The sequence below is a fragment of the Taeniopygia guttata genome, chromosome 2, assembly GCF_048771995.1.
Source record: "Taeniopygia guttata chromosome 2, bTaeGut7.mat, whole genome shotgun sequence".
Lineage (NCBI taxonomy): Eukaryota > Metazoa > Chordata > Aves > Passeriformes > Estrildidae > Taeniopygia > Taeniopygia guttata.
Window position 1 is genome coordinate 151,532,430 of NC_133026.1, and position 6,000 is coordinate 151,538,429.

The window sequence follows — 6,000 nt, forward strand, 5'->3', positions numbered from 1 at the left end:
ACCGGGGGCTGACAACGGCACCGGGTGGCACCGGGGGGTGACAATGATGACAGTGGCACCGGGTGGCACTTGGGGACAGGGAGGTGGCACCGGCTGTCCCCGGGGAGGTGACAATGGTGACAATGGCAGCGGGTGGCACTTGGGGACAAGGAGGTGGCACTTGGGGTGACAATGGTGACAATGGCAGCGGGTGGCACCGGGTGGTGACAATGGCACTTGGGGACCCGGGGGGGTGACACTGGCAGCGGGTGGCACTTGGGGACTGGGAGGTGGCACTTAGGGTGACAATGGTGACAATGGTGACAGTGGCAAAGGGTGGCACCAGGGAGGTGACAATGGCCGCGGGTGGCACCGGGTGGCACCAGGGAGGTGACAATGGTGACAATGGCCGCGGACGGCACTTGGGGACCCTGGTGGCACCAGGGAGGTAACAATGGGAGCGGGTGGCACTTGGGGTGGTGACAATGGTGACAATGACCGCGGGTGGCACCGGGTGGCATCGGGAGGTGACAGTGGCAGTGGGTGGCACTTGGGAACAGGGAAGTGGCACTTGGGGTGACAATAGTGACAATGGCAGCAAGTGGCACATGGGGACACGGGGTGGCACCGGGGGGCGACAATGGCACCGGGTGGCACCGGGTGGCACCAGGGAGGTGACAATGGTGACAGTGACCGCGGGTGGCACCGGGGGGTGACAATGGTGACAGTGGCACCGGGTGGCACTTGGGGACCCGGGGTGGCACCGGGTGGCACCAGGGAGGTGACAATGGCCGCGGGTGGCACTGAGGAACCCGGGGTGGCACCGGGGGGGGGGTGACAGTGGCCGCGGGTGGCACTTGGGGACCCGGGGTGGCACTTGGGGGGTGACAATGGTGGCAATGGCAGCGGGTGGCACCGGGGGGTGACAATGACCGCGGGTGGCACTTGGGGACAGGGAGGTGGCAGCGGGGAGGTGACAATGGCAGTGGGTGGCACTTGGGGACAAGGAGGTGGCACCGGGGGGGGTGACACAGGTGACACAGGTGACAGAGGTGACAGAGGTGACACAGGTGACACAGGTGACACAGAGGTGACAATGCCACCCCCCCCAGGCTCCCGGCGCTGGCCGCTGTCACCCTCCTGCTGGCGGCCACCGCGGCGACAAACGGTGAGGGGGGGGAGGGGCGGGGGGGGGGGATTTGGGGGGTCCCGGTGCCCCCCCCGGTGCCCCCCCGGTGCCCCCCCCGGTGCCACTGTCACCATTGTCACCATTGTCACCGCTGTCCCCGCAGGTCCCCCGGAGGTGCCGCTGGTGGGGGAGGGGCAGAGCCCAGGTGGGTTTTGGGGGGTTTTGGGGGGTCCTGGGGGGTTTTGGGGACCCCCCCCCGAATTTGGGGGTCCTGGGGGGGTTTTGGGGACTTTGGGGACACCGCGGTGACACCGAGTCCCCCCCCCGTGTCCCCCCAGAGCCGCCCCGGCTGGAGGCGTCGGGAGAGAGTGAGTGGGGACCCCCCCCCCCGCACCCCAAAATATTACTGACCCCCCCCGGCACCCCAAAAATCACTCGGGGACCCCAAATCCCTTCTGACCCCCCCGGGTACCCCAAAAACCGCCCCGGGGACCCCAAAATCCTCCTGAGCCCCCCCGGGCACCCCAAAAACCGCCCTGGGACCCCAAAATCCACCGGAGACCCCAAAATCTCATCGGGAACCCCAAAATCCTCCCCGGGAATCCCAAAATCTCATCGGGGACCCCAAAATCCTCCCCGGGAATCCCAAAATCTCATCGGGGACCCCAAAATCCTCCTGACACCCCCCCCCCCCCCCCCGGGCACCCCAAAAACCCCCCCGAGGACCCCAAAATCTCCTCGGGAACCCCAAAACCACCCCAGGGACCCCAAAAAAGCCCCCAGGGACCCCAAAATCCTCCCCGGGGACCCCAAAATCTCCTCGGGGACCCCAAAATCTCATCGGGAACCCCAAAATCTCATCGGGGACCCCAAAATTTTCCACGGGGACCCCAAAATCCTCCTGACCCCCCCGTGCCCCCCCAGGTGATCTCAGCACCCCCACACTGATGGGCAGAGGTAACACGGGCACCCCAAAAACGGGCACCCCAAAAATGGGCACCCCAAAAATGGGCACCCCAAAAATGGGCACCCCAAAATGGGCACCCCAAAAATGGGGGTGGGCACCCCAAAAATTGGGGTGGGGACCCCAAAAATCGGGTTGGGGACCCCAAAAATGGGGCTGGGGACCCCAAAAATGGGCACCCCAAAAATGGGGCTGGGGACCCCAAAAATGTGTCTGGGCACCCCAAAAATGGGCACCCCAAAAATGGGGGTGGGGACCCCAGAAATCGGGTCAGGGGACCCCAAAATCGGGTTAGGGATCCCAAAAATGGGGGTGGGGACCCCAAAATGGGGAGGGGGACCCCAAAAATGGGGGTGGGAACCTCAAAAATGGGGGTGGGGACCCCCAAAATTTGGGACGGGAATGTCAGAAATTGGAACAGGGACCCCAAAAATGGGCACAGGGACCCCAAAATGGGGGTGGGGGACCCCAAATGGGGGTGGGGACCCCAAAATAGGGGGTAGGGACCCCAAAAATCGGGTCAGGGTCCTCAAAATGGGGGTGGGGGACCCCAAAATGGGGGTAGAGACCCCGAAAATGGGGACGGGACCCCAAAATGGGGGTGGAGACCCTAAAATGGGGATGGGGGACCCCAAAAATGGGCACGGGGACCCCAAAAATGAGGGTGGGGACTCCAAAAATGGGGGTGGGCACCCCAAAAATTGGGGGGGGCACCCCAAAAATGGACAAGGGCACCCCAAAAATGGGCACCCCAAAAATGGGCACCCCAAAAATGGGGAGGGGGACCCCAAAAATGGGGGTGGGAACCTCAAAAATGGGGGTGGGGACCCCAAAATGGGGATGGGGACCCCAAAACGGGGGTGGGGACCCCAAAATGAGGAGGGGCACCCCTCATCCCCCCCCCCCCCCCGCCCAGCTGTGACGTCACTCGGCACCCCGGGGTCCCCGCCCGCCCCCGACCCCCGGGACCCCCAAATTGGGGGCGGCTCCAGCCCCGAGAGCGGCTCCGACAGCGACCCCCGCCCAGGTCAGGGACCCCCAAATGGGGAGGGGGCCCGAAATGGGGAGGGGTCTCATAATTTGGGGAGGGGTCTCAGATTTTGGGGAGGGGTCCCTGATTTTGGGGAGGGGTCTCAGATATTGGGGAGGGGTCCGGAAATGGGGAGGGGGGGGCCGAATGTGGGGAGGGGTCCCCAAAGTTGGGGGGGGGTCCCAAAAATTGGGGAGGGGTCCCAAATGTTGGGGGGGGCCGGAAATGGGGAGGGGTCCCCAAAATGGGGAGGGGTCCCAAAATGGGGAGGGGTCCACAAAATGGGGGAGGGGTCCCAAAGTTGGGGGGGGGGCCCAAAGTGGGGAGGGGGTCCCAAAGTTGCGGAGGGGGCCCCGAATGTTGGGAGGGGGTCCCGAAATGGGGAGGGGTCCCGGAATGGGGAGGGGGGCCCGAAATGGGGAGGGGGGCCCGAAATGGGGAGGGGGTCCCAAAATGGGGAGGGGTCCCCGAAATGGGGAGGGGGACCGAAAATGGGGAGGGGGTCCCCGAAATGGGGAGGGGGGCCCGAAAATGGGGAGGGGGTCCCAAAATGGGGAGAGGTCTCGAAATGGGGAGGGGGTCCTGAAATGGGGAGGGGTCCCAAAATGGGAAGGCGGTCCCAAAAGTTGGGGAGGGGGCCCCGAAGTTGGGGAGGGGGCTCCAAAATGGGGAGGGGTCCCAAAGTGGGGAGGGGTCCCCAAAGTGGGGAGGGGGGCCCGAAATGGGGAGGGGGTCTCGAAATGGGGAGGGGGTCCCGAATGTTGGGGGGGGGCCGCGAAATGGGGAGGGGTCCCCAAAGTGGGGAGGGGTCCCAAAAGTTGGGGAGGGGGTCCCGACAATGGGGAGGGGTCCTGAAATGGGGAGGGGTCCCCAAGTGGGGAGGGGTCCCCAAAGTGGGGAGGGGGGCCCAAAGTTGGGGAGGGGTCCCAAAAGTGCAGAGGGGGCCCCGATATGGGGAGGGGGGCCCGAAATGGGGGGGGGGTCCCGGAAATGGGGAGGGGGTCTCGAAATGGGGAGGGGTCCCCAAAATGGGGAGGGGTCCCCAAAATGGGGAGGGGGTCCGGAAATGGGGAGGGGGTCCCAAAGTGGGGAGGGGGTCCGGAAATGGGGAGGGGTCCCCAAAATGGGGAGGGGGTCCGGAAATGGGGAGGGGGTCCCAAAGTGGGGAGGGGGCCCCGAAATGGGGAGGGGTCCCCAAAGTTGGGAGGGGTCCCCAAAGTTGGGGGGGGGTCCCCAAAGTGGGGAGGGGTCCCAAAATGGGGAGGGGTCCCGGAAATGGGGAGGGGACCCAAAGTTGGGGAGGGGACCCGAAAATGGCGAGGGGTCCCAAAAGTTGGGGAGGGGTCCCAAAAGTTGGGGAGGGGGACCCAAAGTTGGGAGGGGTCCCCAAAATGGGGAGGGGGGCCCGAAATGGGGAGGGGGTCTCGAAATGGGGAGGGGGTCTCAGATTTTGGGGAGGGGTCCCCAAAGTGGGGAGGGGGCCCCGAAATGGGGAGGGGGTCCCAAAATGGGGAGGGGTCCCCAAAATGGGGAGGGGGTCCCGAAAGTTGGGGAGGGGGTCCCCGAAATGGGGAGGGGGTCTCAGATTTTGGGGAGGGGTCCCCAAAGTGGGGAGGGGGCCCCGAAATGGGGAGGGGGCCCAAAGCGATGGGGAGGGGGGACCAAAGTGGGGAGAGGTCCTCGAAATGGGGAGGGGTCCCGAATGTTGGGGGGGCCCGAAATGGGGAGAGGGTCCCCAAAGTGGGGGAGGGGGTCCCGGAAATGGGGAGAGGGGCCCAAAATGGGGAGGGGGGCCCAAAAATGGGGAGGGGTCTCAAAGTGGGGAGGGGTCTCGAAATTGGGGAGGGGTCCCCAAAGGGGTGAGGGAGCCCCGAAATGGGGAGGGGGGCCCGAAAATGGGGAGGGGGCCCAAAAGTGGGGAGGGGGGCCCGAATGTTGGGGGGGATCCCCGAAATGGGGAGGGGTCTCAGATTTTGGGGAGGGGTCTCGAAATGGGGAGGGGGTCTCGAAATGGGGAGGGGGTCCCCCGAAATTGGGGAGGGGTCCCAAAAGTGGGGAGGGGGTCCCGAAATGGGGAGGGGGGCCCGAAATGGGGAGGGGGTCCCCGAAATGGGGAGGGGGTCCCGAAATGGGGAGGGGGTCCCAAAATTTGGGAGGGGCTCCAAAATGGGGAGGGGGACCCGAAATGGGGAGGGGGGAACAAAATGGGGAGGGGTCCCCAAAATGGAGAGGGGGGCACAAAATGGGGAGGGGGTCCCGAAATGGGGAGGGGTCCCAAAAGTTGGGAGGGGCTCCAAAATGGGGAGGGGTCCCCAAAATAGGGAGGGGGTCCCAAAATGGGGAGGGGTCCCCAAAATGGGGAGGGGTCCCCAAAGTGGGGAGGGGGCCCAAAATGGGAAGGGGTCCCGAAAATGGGGAGGGGTCCCAAAATGGGGCGGGGGGCCCGGAAATGGGGAGGGGGCCCGAAAGTTGGGGAGGGGGCACAAAGTGGGGAGGGGTCCCCAAAGTGGGGAGGGGTCCCGGAAATGGGGAGGGGTCCCTGATTTTGGGGGGGGGGTCTCAGATTTTGGGGAGGGGTCTCGGATTTTGGGGAGGGGTCCCGAATTTTGGGGAGGGGTCTCAGATTTTGGGGAGGGGTCTCGGGTGCCCCAATGTCCCCTCCCCCCCCCAGGGCCCCTCCCCCATGGCCGCTCCAGCGAGTCCGAGGAGGGTGAGAGACCCCAGACCCAAATTAACACTAATTAACCCCTGAGAGACCCCAGACCCAAATTAACCCAAATTAACCCCAGAGAGACCCCAGACCCAATTTAACCCTAATTAACCCCTGAGAGACCCCAGACCCAAATTAACCCAAAGAGACCCCAGACCCAAATTAACCCAATTTAACCCCAAAGAGAC